Genomic DNA, 17,852 nt, shown 5'->3' with positions numbered 1-17,852 from the left:
TGGTAGAGAGAAAACGGGGAATTACAGACCGGTAAACCTGACATCGGTAGTGGGGAAAATGCTAGAGTCCATTATAAAAGATGTAATAGCAGAGCACTTGGAAAACAGTGACAGGATCGGACAAAGTCAACATGGATTTACAAAAGGTAACTCGTGCTTGACTAATCTACTGGAATTTTTTGAGGATGTGACTGGTAGAATAGAGAAGGGAGAACCAGTGGATGTGGTGTATTTGGACTTTCAGAAGGTTTTCGATAAGGTACCGCATAAGAGATTAGCGTGCAAAGTTAAAGCACATGGGATTGGGGGCAAGGTACTGACTTGGATAGAGAACTGGTTGGCAGACAAGAAGCAAAGAGTTGGAATAAACAGGTGTTTTTCCGAGTGGCAGGCAGTGACTAGTGGGGTACCGCAGGGATCGATGCAAGGACCCCAGCTATTCACAATATATATTAATGATCTAGACGAGGGAACTAGATGTAATATCTCCAAGTTTGCAGACGACACAAAGCTGGGTGGGCATGTGTGCTGTGAGGAGGATGCCGAGAAACTCCAGTATGATTTGGACAGGTTGGGTGATTGGGCAGATGCATGGCAGATGCAGTATAATGTGGATAAATGTGAGGTTATCCACTTTAGTGGCAAAAACAGGAAGGCAGATTATTATCTGAACGGCAATAGATTGGGAAAAGTGGAAGTGCAATGAGCCCTGGGTGTCCTTGTGCACCAGTCGCTGAAGGTAAGCATGCAGGTGCAGCAGGTGGTTAAGAAGGCAAATGGTATGTTGGCCTTCGTAGCGAGAGGATTCGAGTACAGGAGCAAGGATGTCTTGCTGCAGCTGTACAGGGCCTTGGTGGGACCACACCTTGAGTATTGGCCCTGAAATTAGGACCGGGAGCTTGCCGCGCGTGCAAGCCCCCGATGTTCACTTACCCAGCGCGCTGACATTTTAATTCTGGCCCACATTGCATTTCCTCTCACTGGCCCACTTGAGGTCCTGCCGCGCTGTGCGTGCGTGACCCAGCGGCGTACTTAGTGCGATGAGCCGCCTGGGATCACGTGAGCACAGGGCAACCAATGGGAGGTTGCAACAGCTCATTCAGGAGTTGACAGTAAGAGCTGTCAAACTCATGAAAACTCCTGGCCCCAAAACACGACTTAAACCTGAAAGAAAATTAAAAAAAACATTGCACTACTTAAATGAACCATAAAGAACTCTGAAAAACTATTTTAAACAATAATTTTAAAATTTGAAAAAAAAAATTATATAAAAAATCGGGGCTAAAACTAAACTTACCTTACTGTAAATTCTTTAAAAATAACAAACCTGTGGGAAAAAAAATTCTAAATAGTACTAAAAGCCCACTTACCTGTAAAACTAAGTACTTGCGTCTGGTTTTTCCACATGTAAAAACCGGAGGCCTTTACACTCAGGCAACTCTGAAAAAAAAAGGAATTTCACTGCGCACGCGCTGCCTGTGCAGTCGCACGCGTTCTGCCTCTTAACCCCTTGGGTCAGAGGACAGGAAATGCCGGTTTTCAGCGCATGCGCTGTGCATGCTGAAAACCGGCAATTCCTCCGGTCACACGCGTGAGTACCCCGTCTGTACTCATGCATTGTGACAGGAATTACTGGGCCATTGTGTGCAGTTTTGGTCGCCTTATCTGAGGAAGGATGTTCTTGCCATGGAGGGAGTGCAGCGAAGATTCACCAGACTGATACCTGGGATGGCAGGAATGACATATGAAGAGCGATTGGGTCAATTAGGCTTATATTCGCTAGAATTTAGAAGAATGAAAGGGGATCTCATTGAAACTTATAAAATTCTAACAGGACTAGACAGACTAGATGCAGGAAGGATGTTCCCGATGGCGGGAGAGTCCAGAACTAGGGGTCACAGTCTAAGAATAAGGGGTAAGCCATTTAGGACTGAGATGAGGAGGAATTTCTTCACCCAGAGAGTGGTGAACCTGTGGAATTCTCTACCACAGAAGGCAGTTGAGGCCAATTCATTAAATATATTCAAGAAGGAATTAGATATATTTCTTAAGGCTGAAGGGATCAAGGGATATGGGGAGAAGGCAGGGACAGGGTACTGAATTTGGATGATCAGCCATGATGTCATTGAATGGCGGAGCAGGCTCGAGGGGCCAAATGGCCTACTCCTGCTCCTATCTTCTATGTTTCTATAATGCTCCAACTCAGCCAACCCACCGCAGGGCAGCCCATAATACTTCAACTCAGCCAGCCCACTGCGGGGCATCCCATAATACTCAAACCTACCCAGCCCACCGCAGGGCATCCCATAATACTCAAACCTACCCAGCCCACCGCAGGGCATCCCATAATACTCAAACCTACCCAGCCCACCGAAGGGCATCCCATAATACTCCAGCTCAGCCAACCCACCGCAAGGCATCCCATAATACTCCAACTCAGCCAGCCAACCGCAAGGCATCCCATAATACTCCAACTCAGCCAACCCACCGCAGGGCATCCCATAATACTCAAACCGACCCAGCCAACCGCAAGGCATCCCATAATACTCCAACTCAGCCAACCCACCGCAGGGCATCCCATAATACTCAAACCGACCCAGCCCACCGCAGGGCATCCCATAATACTCAAACCTACCCAGCCCACCGAAGGGCATCCCATAATACTCAAACCTACGCAGGCCACCAAAGGGCATCCCATAATACTTCAACTCAGCCAGCCCACTGCGGGGCATCCCATAATATTCCAACTCAGCCAACCCACTGCAAGGCATCCCATAATACTCCAACTCAGCCAGCCCACCGCAGGGCATCCCATAATACTCAAAACTACCCAGCCCACCAAAGGGCATCCCATAATATTCAAACCAACCTAGCCCACCGAAGGGCAACCCATAATACTCAAACCTACCCAGCCCACTGAGGGGCATCTCCCCTGTGTTTTTTTATGTGATCCCCACAATCTCATGCCTCCCCATGTGATCGCACTACCCCACATCGCACCCCATCCCCCCCACAATCTCACCCAAAGTTCACACTCACTCTACGATCACACTCCTCCCTGCGATCACACTCCTCCCTGCGATCACACTCCTCCCTGCGATCACACTCCTCCCTACGATCACACTCCTCCCTGCGATCACACTCCTCCCTGCGATCACACTCCTCCCTACGATCACACTCCTCCCTACGATCACACTCCTCCCTGCGATCACACTCCTCCCTACGATCACACTCCTCCCTGCGATCACACTCCTCCCTGTGATCACACTCCTCCCTGCGATCACAGTCCTCCCTACGATCACACTCCTCCCTGCGATCACACTCCTCCCTCTTATCACACTCCTCCCTACGATCACACTCCTCCCTGCGATCACACTCCTCCCTGCGATCACACTCCTCCCTACGATCACACTCCTCCCTGCGATCACACTCCTCCCTACGATCACACTCCTCCCTGCGATCACACTCTTCCCTGCGATCACATTCCTCCCTGCGATCACACTCCTCCCTGCGATCTCACTCACTCTACGATCACACTCCTCCCTACGATCACCCTCCTCCCTACGATCACACTCCTCCCTGCGATCACACTCCTCCCTGCGATCACACTCCTCCCTGCGATCACACTCACTCTACGATCACACTCCTCCCTACGATCACACTCCTCCCTACGATCACACTCCTCCCTGCGATCACACTCCTCCCTGCGATCACACTCCTCCCTGCGATCACACTCACTCTACGATCACACTCCTCCCTACGATCACACTCCTCCCTGCAATCACACTCCCTCCACGATCACACTCCTCCCTGTGATGACACTCCTCCCTGCGATCACACTCCTCCCTACGATCACACTCCTCCATGCGATCACACTCCTCCCTACGATCACACTCCTCCCTGCGATCACAGTCCTCCCTACGATCACACTCCTCCCTACGATCACACTCCTCCCTACGATCACACTCCTCCCAGCGATCACACTCCTCCCTGCGATCACACTCCTCCCTGCGAACACACTCCTCCCTGCGATCACACTCCTCCCTGCGATCACACTCCTCCCTGCGATCACACTCCTCCCTGCGATCACACTCCTCCCTGCGACCACACTCCTCCCTGCGATCACACTCCTCCCTGCGATCACACTCCTCTCTGCGATCACACTCACTCTACGATCCCACACCTCCCTGCGATCACACTCCTCCCTGCGATCACAATCCTCCCTATGATCACACTCCTCCCTGCGATCACACTCCTCCCTACGATCACACTCCTCCCTACGATCACACTCCTCCCTGCGATCACACTCCTGCCTGCGATCACACTCCTCCCTGCGATCCCACTCCTCCCTGCGATCACACTCCTCCCTGCGATCACACTCCTCCCTGCGATCACACTCACTCTACGATCACACATCACCCTGCGATCACATTCCTCCCTGCGATCACACTCCTCCCTACGATCACACTCCTCCCTGCGATCACACTCCTCCCTGCGATCACACTCCTCCCTATGATCACACTCCTCCCTGCGATCACACTCCTCCCTGCAATCACACTTCTCCCAACGATCACACTCCTCCCTACGATCACACTCCTCCCTGCGATGACACTCACTCTACGATCACAATCCTCCCTGAGATCACACTCCTCCCTGCGAACACACTCCTCCCTGCGATCACACTCCTCCCTGCGATCACACTCCTCCCTGCAATCACACTCCTCCCTGCGATCACACTCCTCCCTGCGACCACACTCCTCCCTGCGATCACACTCCTCCCTGCGATCACACTCCTCCCTGCGATCACACTCCTCCCTGCGATCACATTCCTCCCTGCGATCACACTCCTCCCTGCGAGCACACTACTCCCTATGATCACACTCCTCCCTGCGATCACACTCCTCCCTGCGATCACACTCCACCCTACGATCACACTCCTCCCTGCGATCACACTCCTCCCTGCGATCACACTCCTCCCTGCGATCACACTCACTCTACGATCACACTCCTCCCTACGATCACACTCCTCCCTATGATCACCTCCCTGCGATCACACTCCTCCCTGCGATCACACTCCTCCCTGCGATCACACTCCTCCCTGCGATCACACTCCTCCCTGCGATCACACTACTCCCTCTGATCACACTCCTCCCTGCGATCACACTCCTCCCTGCGATCACACTCACTCTACGATCACACTCCTCCCTGCGATCACACTCCTCCCTACGATCACACTCCTCCCTGCGATCAAACTCCTCCCTGCGATCACACTCCTCCCTACGATCACACTCCTCCCTACGATCACACTCCTCCCTGCGATCACACTCCTCCCGGCGATCACACTCCTCCCTGCGGTCACACTCCTCCCTACGATCACACTCCTCCCTGCAATCACACTCCTCCCTACGATCACACTCCTCACTGCGATCACACTCACTCTGTGATCACACTCCTCCCTGCGATCACACTCCTCCCTGCGATCACGCTCCTCCCTACGATCACACTCCTCCCTGCGATCACACTCCTCCCTGCGATCACACTCACTCTACGATCCCACACCTCCCTGCGATCACACTCCTCCCTGCGATCACACTCCTCCCTATGATCACACTCCGCCCTGCGATCACACTCCTCCCTACGATCACACTCCTCCCTATGATCACACTCCTCCCTACGATCACAATCCTCCCTACGATCACACTCCTCCCTAGGATCACACTCCTCCCTGCGATCACACTCCTCCCTACGATCACACTCCTCCCTACGATCACACTCCTCCCTGCGATCACACTCCTCCCTGTGATCACACTCCTCCCTGCGATCACAGTCCTCCCTACGATCACACTCCTCCCTGCGATCACACTCCTCCCTCTTATCACACTCCTCCCTACGATCACACTCCTCCCTGCGATCACACTCGTCCCTGCGATCACACTCCTCCCTACGATCACAGTCCTCCCTGCGATCACACTCCTCCCTACGATCACACTCCTCCCTGTGATCACACTCTTCCCTGCGATCACATTCCTCCCTGCGATCACACTCCTCCCTGCGATCTCACTCACTCTACGATCACACTCCTCCCTACGATCACACTCCTCCCTACGATCACACTCCTCCCTGCGATCACACTCCTCCCTGCGATCACACTCACTCTACGATCACACTCCTCCCTACGATCACATTCCTCCCTACGATCACACTCCTCCCTGCGATCACACTCCTCCCTGCGATCACACTCCTCCCTGCGATCACACTCACTCTACGATCACACTCCTCCCTACGATCACACTCCTCCCTGCAATCACACTCCCTCTACGATCACACTCCTCCCTGTGATGACACTCCTCCCTGCGATCACACTCCTCCCTACGATCACACTCCTCCATGCGATCACACTCCTCCCTACGATCACACTCCTCCCTGCGATCACAGTCCTCCCTACGATCACACTCCTCCCTGCGATCACGCTCCTCCCTACGATCACACTCCTCCCTGCGATCACACTCCTCCCTGTGATCACACTCCTCCCTGCGATCACACTCCTCCCTACGATCACACTCCTCCCTGCGATCACACTCCTCCCTGCGATCACACTCCTCCCTGCGATCACACTCCCCCCTGCCATCACACTCCTCCCTGCGATCACACTCCTCCCTACGATCGCACTCCTCCCTGCGATCAAACTCCTCTCTGCGATCACACTCCTCCCTGCGATCAGACTCCTCCCTGCGATCACACTCCTCCCTGCGATCACACTCCTCCCTGCGATCACACTCCTCCCTGCGATCACACTCCTCCCTGCTATCACACTCCTCCCTCCGATCACTCTCCTCATTGCGATCACACTCACTCTACGATCACACTCCTCCCTACGATCACACTCCTCCCTACGATCACACTCCTCCCTGCGATCACACTCCTCCGTGCGATCACACACCTCCCTGCGATCACACTCCTCCCTGCAATCACACTCACTCTACGATCACACTCCTCCCTACGATCACACTCCTCCCTGCGATCACACTCCTCCCTACGATCACACTCCTCCCTGCGATCACACTCCTCCCTGCGATCACACTCCTCCCTACGATCACACTCCTCCCTGTGATCACACTCCTCCCTACGATCACACTCCTCCCTGCGATCACACTCCTCCCTGCGATCACAATCCTCCCTGCGCTCACACTCCTCCCTGCGATCACAATCATCCCTACGATCACACTCCTCCCTACGATCACACTCCTCCCTACGATCACACTCCTCCCTGCGATCACACTCCTCCCTGCGATCACACTCATCCCTGCGATCACACTCCTCCCTACGCTCACATTCCTCCCTGCGATCACACTCCTCCCTGCGATCACACTCCTCCCTGCGATCACACTCCTCCCTGCGATCACACTCCTCCCTACGATCACACTCCTCCCTGCGATCACACTCCTCCCTGCGATCACACTCCTCCCAACGATCACACTCCTCCCTGCGATCACACTCCTCCCTGCGATCACACTCCTCCCTTCGATCACACTCCTCCCTGCGATCACACTCCTCCCTACGATCACACTCCTCCCTGCGATCACCCTCCTCCCTACGGGCACACTCCTCCCGGCGATCACACGCCTCCCTGCGATCACACTCCTCCCTGCGATCACACTCCTCCCTGCGATCACACTCCTCCCTGCGATCACACTCCTCCCTGCGATCACACTCCTCCCTGCGATCACACTCCTCCCTACGATCACACTCCTCCCTGCGATCACACTCCTCCCTACGGTCACACTCCTCCCTGCGATCACACTCCTCCCTGCGATCACACTCCTCCCTGCGATCACACTCCTCCCTGCGATCACACTACTCCCTGCGATCACAGACCTCCCTACCATCACACTCCTCCCTGCGATCACACTCCTCCATGCGATCACACTCTTCCCAGCGATCACACTCCTCCCTGCGATCACACTCACTCTACGATCACACTCCTCCCTGCGATCACACTCACTCTACGATCACACACCTCCCTGCGATCAGACTCCTCCCTGCGATCACACTACTCCCTGCGATCACACTCCTCCCTGTGATCACACTCCTCGCTGTGATCACACTCCTCCCTGCGATCACACTCCTCCCTGCGATCACACTCCTCCCTGCGATCACACTCACTCTACGATCACACTCCTCCCTTCGATCACACTCCTCCCTACGATCACACTCCTCCCTGCGATCACACTCCTCCCTACGATCACACTCCTCCCTGCGATCACACTCCTCCCTGCGATCACACTCCTCCCTGCGATCACACTCCTCCCTGCGATCACACTCCTCCCTGCGATCACACTCCTCCCTGCGATCACACTCCTCCCTACGATCACACTCCTCCCTGCGATCACACTCCTCCCTACGATCACACTCCTCCCTGCGATCACACTCCTCCCTGCGATCACACTCCTCCCTAGGATCACACTCCTCCCTGCGATCACACTCCTCCCTTCGATCACACTCCTCCCTGCGATCACACTCCTCCCTGCGATCACACTCCTCCCTGCGATCACACTCCTCCCTGCGATCACACTCCCCCCTGCGATCACACTCCTCCCTGCGATCACACTCCACCCTACGATCACACTCCTCCCTGCGATCACACTCCTCCCTGCAATCACATTCCTCCCTGCGATCACACTCCTCCCTACGATCACACTCCTCCCTGCGATCACACTCCTCCCTGCAATCACACTCACTCTACGATCACACTCCTCCCTGCGATCACACTCACTCTACGATCACACTCCTCTCTGCGATCACACTCCTCCCTGCAATCACTCTCCTCCCTGCGATCACACTCCTCCCTGCGATCACACTCACTCTACGATCACACTCCTCCCTGCGATCACACTCCTCCCTGCGATCGCACTCCTCCCTGCGATCACACTCCTCCCTATGATCACACTCCTCCCTACGATCACACTCCTCCCTGCGATCACACTCCTCCCTACGATCACACTCCTCCCTGCGATCACACTCCTCCCTGCGATCACACTCACTCTACGATCACACTCCTCCCTACGATCACACTCCTCCCTACGATCACACTCCTCCCTGCGATCACACTCCTCCCTGCGATCACACTCCTCCCTGCGATCACACTCACTCTACGATCACACTCCTCCCAACGATCACACTCCTCCCTGCGATCACACTCCTCCCTGCGATCACACTCCTCCCTTCGATCACACTCCTCCCTGCGATCACACTCCTCCCTACGATCACACTCCTCCCTGCGATCACACTCCTCCCTACGGTCACACTCCTCGCTGCGATCACACTCCTCCCTGCGATCACACTCCTCCCTGCGATCACACTCCTCCCTGCGATCACACTCCTCCCTGCGATCACACTCCTCCCTGCGATCACACTCCTCCCTGCGATCACACTCCTCCCTGCGATCACACTCCTCCCATCGGTCACACTCCTCCCTGCGATCACACACCTCCCTGCGATCACACTCCTCCCTGCGATCACACTCCTCCCTGCGATCACACTACTCCCTGCGATCACACACCTCCCTACAATCACACTCCTCCCTGCGATCACACTCCTCCATGCGATCACACTCTTCCCAGCGATCACACTCCTCCCTGCGATCACACTCACTCTACGATCACACTCCTCCCTGCGATCACACTCACTCTACGATCACACACCTCCCTGCGATCAGACTCCTCCCTGCGATCACACTACTCCCTGCGATCACACTCCTCCCTGTGATCACACTCCTCGCTGTGATCACACTCCTCCCTGCGATCACACTCCTCCCTGCGATCACACTCCTCCCTGCGATCACACTCACTCTACGATCACACTCCTCCCTTCGATCACACTCCTCCCTACGATCACACTCCTCCCTGCGATCACACTCCTCCCTACGATCACACTCCTCCCTGCGATCACACTCCTCCCTGCGATCACACTCCTCCCTGCGATCACACTCCTCCCTGCGATCACACTCCTCCCTGCGATCACACTCCTCCCTGCGATCACACTCCTCCCTACGATCACACTCCTCCCTGCGATCACACTCCTCCCTACGATCACACTCCTCCCTGCGATCACACTCCTCCCTGCGATCACACTCCTCCCTAGGATCACACTCCTCCCTGCGATCACACTCCTCCCTTCGATCACACTCCTCCCTGCGATCACACTCCTCCCTGCGATCACACTCCTCCCTGCGATCACACTCCTCCCTGCGATCATACTCCCCCCTGCGATCACACTCCTCCCTGCGATCACACTCCACCCTACGATCACACTCCTCCCTGCGATCACACTCCTCCCTGCGATCACATTCCTCCCTGCGATCACACTCCTCCCTACGATCACACTCCTCCCTGCGATCACACTCCTCCCTGCAATCACACTCACTCTACGATCACACTCCTCCCTGCGATCACACTCACTCTACGATCACACTCCTCCCTGCGATCACACTCCTCCCTGCAATCACTCTCCTCCCTGCGATCACACTCCTCCCTGCGATCACACTCACTCTACGATCACACTCCTCCCTGCGATCACACTCCTCCCTGCGATCGCACTGCTCCCTGCGATCACACTCCTCCCTACGATCACACTCCTCCCTACGATCACACTCCTCCCTGCGATCACACTCCTCCCTACGATCACACTCCTCCCTGCGATCACACTCCTCCCTGCGATCACACTCACTCTACGATCACACTCCTGCCTACGATCACACTCCTCCCTACGATCACACTCCTCCCTGCGATCACACTCCTCCCTGCGATCACATTCCTCCCTGCGATCACACTCACTCTACGATCACACTCCTCCCTACGATCACACTCCTCCCTATGATCACACTCCTCCCTGCGATCACACTCCTCCCTGCGATCACACTCCTCCCTGCGATCACACTCCTCCCTGCGATCACACTCCTCCCTGCGATCACACTCCTCCCTGCGATCACACTACTACCTCTGATCACACTCCTCCCTGCGATCACACTCCTCCCTGCGATCACACTCACTCTACGATCACACTCCTCCCTGCGATCACACTCCTCCCTACGATCACACTCCTCCCTGCGATCAAACTCCTCCCTGCGATCACACTCCTCCCTACGATCACACTCCTCCCTACGATCACACTCCTCCCTGCGATCACACTCCTCCCGGCGATCACACTCCTCCCTGCGATCACACTCCTCCCTACGATCACACTCCTCCCTGCAATCACACTCCTCCCTACGATCACACTCCTCACTGCGATCACACTCACTCTGTGATCACACTCCTCCCTGCGATCACACTCCTCCCTGCGATCACGCTCCTCCCTACGATCACACTCCTCCCTGCGATCACACTCCTCCCTGCGATCACACTCACTCTACGATCCCACACCTCCCTGCGATCACACTCCTCCCTGCGATCACACTCCTCCCTGCGATCACACTCCTCACTGCGATCACACTCACTCTGTGATCACACTCCTCCCTGCGATCACACTCCTCCCTGCGATCACGCTCCTCCCTACGATCACACTCCTCCCTGCGATCACACTCCTCCCTGCGATCACACTCCTCCCTACGATCACACTCCTCCCTGCAATCACACTCCTCCCTACGATCACACTCCTCACTGCTATCACACTCACTCTGTGATCACACTCCTCCCTGCGATCACACTCCTCCCTGCGATCACGCTCCTCCCTACGATCACACTCCTCCCTGCGATCACACTCCTCCCTGCGATCACACTCACTCTACGATCCCACACCTCCCTGCGATCACACTCCTCCCTGCGATCACACTCCTCCCTATGATCACACTCCTCCCTGCGATCACACTCCTCCCTACGATCACACTCCTCCCTACGATCACACTCCTCCCTACGATCACAATCCTCCCTACGATCACACTCCTCCCTAGGATCACACTCCTCCCTGCGATCACACTCCTCCCTACGATCACACTCCTCCCTACGATCACACTCCTCCCTACGATCACACTCCTCCCTACGATCACAATCCTCCCTACGATCACACTCCTCCCTACGATCACACTCCTCCCTGCGATCACACTCCTCCCTGCGATCACACTCCTCCCTAGGATCACACTCCTCCCTGCGATCACACTCCTCCCTTCGATCACACTCCTCCCTGCGATCACACTCCTCCCTGCGATCACACTCCTCCCTGCGATCACACTCCTCCCTGCGATCATACTCCCCCCTGCGATCACACTCCTCCCTGCGATCACACTCCACCCTACGATCACACTCCTCCCTGCGATCACACTCCTCCCTGCGATCACATTCCTCCCTGCGATCACACTCCTCCCTACGATCACACTCCTCCCTGCGATCACACTCCTCCCTGCAATCACACTCACTCTACGATCACACTCCTCCCTGCGATCACACTCACTCTACGATCACACTCCTCCCTGCGATCACACTCCTCCCTGCAATCACTCTCCTCCCTGCGATCACACTCCTCCCTGCGATCACACTCACTCTACGATCACACTCCTCCCTGCGATCACACTCCTCCCTGCGATCGCACTGCTCCCTGCGATCACACTCCTCCCTACGATCACACTCCTCCCTACGATCACACTCCTCCCTGCGATCACACTCCTCCCTACGATCACACTCCTCCCTGCGATCACACTCCTCCCTGCGATCACACTCACTCTACGATCACACTCCTGCCTACGATCACACTCCTGCCTACGATCACACTCCTCCCTACGATCACACTCCTCCCTGCGATCACACTCCTCCCTGCGATCACATTCCTCCCTGCGATCACACTCACTCTACGATCACACTCCTCCCTACGATCACACTCCTCCCTATGATCACACTCCTCCCTGCGATCACACTCCTCCCTGCGATCACACTCCTCCCTGCGATCACACTCCTCCCTGCGATCACACTCCTCCCTGCGATCACACTCCTCCCTGCGATCACACTACTACCTCTGATCACACTCCTCCCTGCGATCACACTCCTCCCTGCGATCACACTCACTCTACGATCACACTCCTCCCTGCGATCACACTCCTCCCTACGATCACACTCCTCCCTGCGATCAAACTCCTCCCTGCGATCACACTCCTCCCTACGATCACACTCCTCCCTACGATCACACTCCTCCCTGCGATCACACTCCTCCCGGCGATCACACTCCTCCCTGCGATCACACTCCTCCCTACGATCACACTCCTCCCTGCAATCACACTCCTCCCTACGATCACACTCCTCACTGCGATCACACTCACTCTGTGATCACACTCCTCCCTGCGATCACACTCCTCCCTGCGATCACGCTCCTCCCTACGATCACACTCCTCCCTGCGATCACACTCCTCCCTGCGATCACACTCACTCTACGATCCCACACCTCCCTGCGATCACACTCCTCCCTGCGATCACACTCCTCCCTGCGATCACACTCCTCACTGCGATCACACTCACTCTGTGATCACACTCCTCCCTGCGATCACACTCCTCCCTGCGATCACGCTCCTCCCTACGATCACACTCCTCCCTGCGATCACACTCCTCCCTGCGATCACACTCCTCCCTACGATCACACTCCTCCCTGCAATCACACTCCTCCCTACGATCACACTCCTCACTGCTATCACACTCACTCTGTGATCACACTCCTCCCTGCGATCACACTCCTCCCTGCGATCACGCTCCTCCCTACGATCACACTCCTCCCTGCGATCACACTCCTCCCTGCGATCACACTCACTCTACGATCCCACACCTCCCTGCGATCACACTCCTCCCTGCGATCACACTCCTCCCTATGATCACACTCCTCCCTGCGATCACACTCCTCCCTACGATCACACTCCTCCCTACGATCACACTCCTCCCTACGATCACAATCCTCCCTACGATCACACTCCTCCCTAGGATCACACTCCTCCCTGCGATCACACTCCTCCCTACGATCACACTCCTCCCTACGATCACACTCCTCCCTGCGATCACACTCCTCCCTGTGATCACACTCCTCCCTGCGATCACAGTCCTCCCTACGATCACACTCCTCCCTGCGATCACACTCCTCCCTCTTATCACACTCCTCCCTACGATCACACTCCTCCCTGCGATCACACTCCTCCCTGCGATCACACTCCTCCCTACGATCACACTCCTCCCTGCGATCACACTCCTCCCTACGATCACACTCCTCCCTGCGATCACACTCTTCCCTGCGATCACATTCCTCCCTGCGATCACACGCCTCCCTGCGATCTCACTCACTCTACGATCACACTCCTCCCTACGATCACACTCCTCCCTACGATCACACTCCTCCCTGCGATCACACTCCTCCCTGCGATCACACTCACTCTACGATCACACTCCTCCCTACGATCACACTCCTCCCTACGATCACACTCCTCCCTGCGATCACACTCCTCCCTGCGATCACACTCCTCCCTGCGATCACACTCACTCTACGATCACACTCCTCCCTACGATCACACTCCTCCCTGCAATCACACTCCCTCTACGATCACACTCCTCCCTGTGATGACACTACTCCCTGTGATCTCACTCCTCCCTACGATCACACTCCTCCATGCGATCACACTCCTCCCTACGATCACACTCCTCCCTGCGATCACAGTCCTCCCTACGATCACACTCCTCCCTGCGATCACGCTCCTCCCTACGATCACACTCCTCCCTGCGATCACACTCCTCCCTGCGATCACACTCCTCCCTGCGACCACACTCCTCCCTGCGATCACACTCCTCCCTGCGATCACACTCACTCGACGATCACACTCCTCCCTGCGATCACACTCCTCCCTACGATCACACTCCTCCCTGCGATAAAACTCCTCCCTGCGATCACACTCCTCCCGACGATCACACTCCTTCCTACGATCACACTCCTCCCTGCGATCACACTCCTCCCGGCGATCACACTCCTCCCTGCGATCACACTCCTCCCTACGATCACACTCCTCCCTGCAATCACACTCCTCCCTACGATCACACTCCTCACTGCGATCACACTCACTCTGTGATCGCACTCCTCCCTGCGATCACAATCCTCCCTGCGATCACGCTCCTCCCTACGATCACACTCCTCCCTGCGATCACACTCCTCCCTGCGATCACACTCACTCTACGATCCCACACCTCCCTGCGATCACACTCCTCCCTGCGATCACACTCCTCCCTGCGATCACACTCCTCACTGCGATCACACTCACTCTGTGATCACACTCCTCCCTGCGATCACACTCCTCCCTGCGATCACGCTCCTCCCTACGATCACACTCCTCCCTGCGATCACACTCCTCCCTGCGATCACACTCCTCCCTACGATCACACTCCTCCCTGCAATCACACTCCTCCCTACGATCACACTCCTCACTGCGATCACACTCACTCTGTGATCACACTCCTCCCTGCGATCACACTCCTCCCTGCGATCACGCTCCTCCCTACGATCACACTCCTCCCTGCGATCACACTCCTCCCTGCGATCACACTCACTCTACGATCCCACACCTCCCTGCGATCACACTCCTCCCTGCGATCACACTCCTCCCTATGATCACACTCCTCCCTGCGATCACACTCCTCCCTACGATCACACTCCTCCCTACGATCACACTCCTCCCTACGATCACAATCCTCCCTACGATCACACTCCTCCCTAGATCACACTCCTCCCTGCGATCACACTCCTCCCTACGATCACACTCCTCCCTACGATCACACTCCTCCCTGCGATCACACTCCTCCCTGTGCTCACACTCCTCCCTGCGATCACAGTCCTCCCTACGATCACACTCCTCCCTGCGATCACACTCCTCCCTCTTATCACACTCCTCCCTACGATCACACTCCTCCCTGCGATCACAATCCTCCCTGCGATCACACTCCTCCCTACGATCACACTCCTCCCTGCGATCACACTCCTCCCTACGATCACACTCCTCCCTGCGATCACACTCTTCCCTGCGATCACATTCCTCCCTGCGATCACACTCCTCCCTGCGATCTCACTCACTCTACGATCACACTCCTCCCTACGATCACACTCCTCCCTACGATCACACTCCTCCCTGCGATCACACTCCTCCCTGCGATCACACTCACTCTACGATCACACTCCTCCCTACGATCACACTCCTCCCGACGATCACACTCCTCCCTGCGATCACACTCCTCCCTGCGATCACACTCCTCCCTGCGATCACACTCACTCTACGATCACACTCCTCCCTACGATCACACTCCTCCCTGCAATCACACTCCCTCTACGATCACACTCCTCCCTGTGATGACACTCCTCCCTGCGATCACACTCCTCCCTACGATCACACTCCTCCATGCGATCACACTCCTCCCTACGATCACACTCCTCCCTGCGATCACAGTCCTCCCTACGATAACACTCCTCCCTGCGATCACGCTCCTCCCTACGATCACACTCCTCCCTGCGATCACACTCCTCCCTGCGATCACACTCCTCCCTGCGATCACACTCCTCCCTACGATCACACTCCTCCCTGCGATCACACTCCTCCCTACGATCACACTCCTCCATGCGATCACACTCCTCCCTACGATCACACTCCTCCCTGCGATCACAGTCCTCCCTACGATCACACTCCTCCCTGCGATCACGCTCCTCCCTACGATCACACTCCTCCCTGCGATCACACTCCTCCCTACGATCACACTCCTCCCTGCGATCACACTCCTCCCTACGATCACACTCATCCCTGCGATCACACTCCTCCCTACGATCACACTCCTCCATGCGATCACACTCCTCCCTACGATCACACTCCTCCCTGCGATCACAGTCCTCCCTACGATCACACTCCTCCCTGCGATCACGCTCCTCCCTACGATCACACTCCTCCCTGCGATCACACTCCTCCCTGCGATCACACTCCTCCCTGCGATCACACTCCTCCCTGCGATCACACTCCTCCCTGCTATCACACTCCTCCCTCCGATCACACTCCTCATTGCGATCACACTCACTCTACGATCACACTCCTCCCTGCGATCACACTCCTCCCTACGATCACACTCCTCCCTGCGATAAAACTCCTCCCTGCGATCACACTCCTCCCGACGATCACACTCCTTCCTACGATCACACTCCTCCCTGCGATCACACTCCTCCCGGCGATCACACTCCTCCCTGCGATCACACTCCTCCCTACGATCACACTCCTCCCTGCAATCACACTCCTCCCTACGATCACACTCCTCACTGCGATCACACTCACTCTGTGATCGCACTCCTCCCTGCGATCACAATCCTCCCTGCGATCACGCTCCTCCCTACGATCACACTCCTCCCTGCGATCACACTCCTCCCTGCGATCACACTCACTCTACGATCCCACACCTCCCTGCGATCACACTCCTCCCTGCGATCACACTCCTCCCTGCGATCACACTCCTCACTGCGATCACACTCACTCTGTGATCACACTCCTCCCTGCGATCACACTCCTCCCTGCGATCACGCTCCTCCCTACGATCACACTCCTCCCTGCGATCACACTCCTCCCTGCGATCACACTCCTCCCTACGATCACACTCCTCCCTGCAATCACACTCCTCCCTACGATCACACTCCTCACTGCGATCACACTCACTCTGTGATCACACTCCTCCCTGCGATCACACTCCTCCCTGCGATCACGCTCCTCCCTACGATCACACTCCTCCCTGCGATCACACTCCTCCCTGCGATCACACTCACTCTACGATCCCACACCTCCCTGCGATCACACTCCTCCCTGCGATCACACTCCTCCC

This window comes from Somniosus microcephalus, unplaced genomic scaffold (assembly GCF_052327205.1).
Source record: "Somniosus microcephalus isolate GS21.2 unplaced genomic scaffold, FLI_Smic_1.0 scaffold271, whole genome shotgun sequence".
In the NCBI taxonomy this organism is placed as follows: Eukaryota; Metazoa; Chordata; class Chondrichthyes; order Squaliformes; family Somniosidae; genus Somniosus; species Somniosus microcephalus.
Note: the sequence above shows the minus strand (reverse complement) of the source record.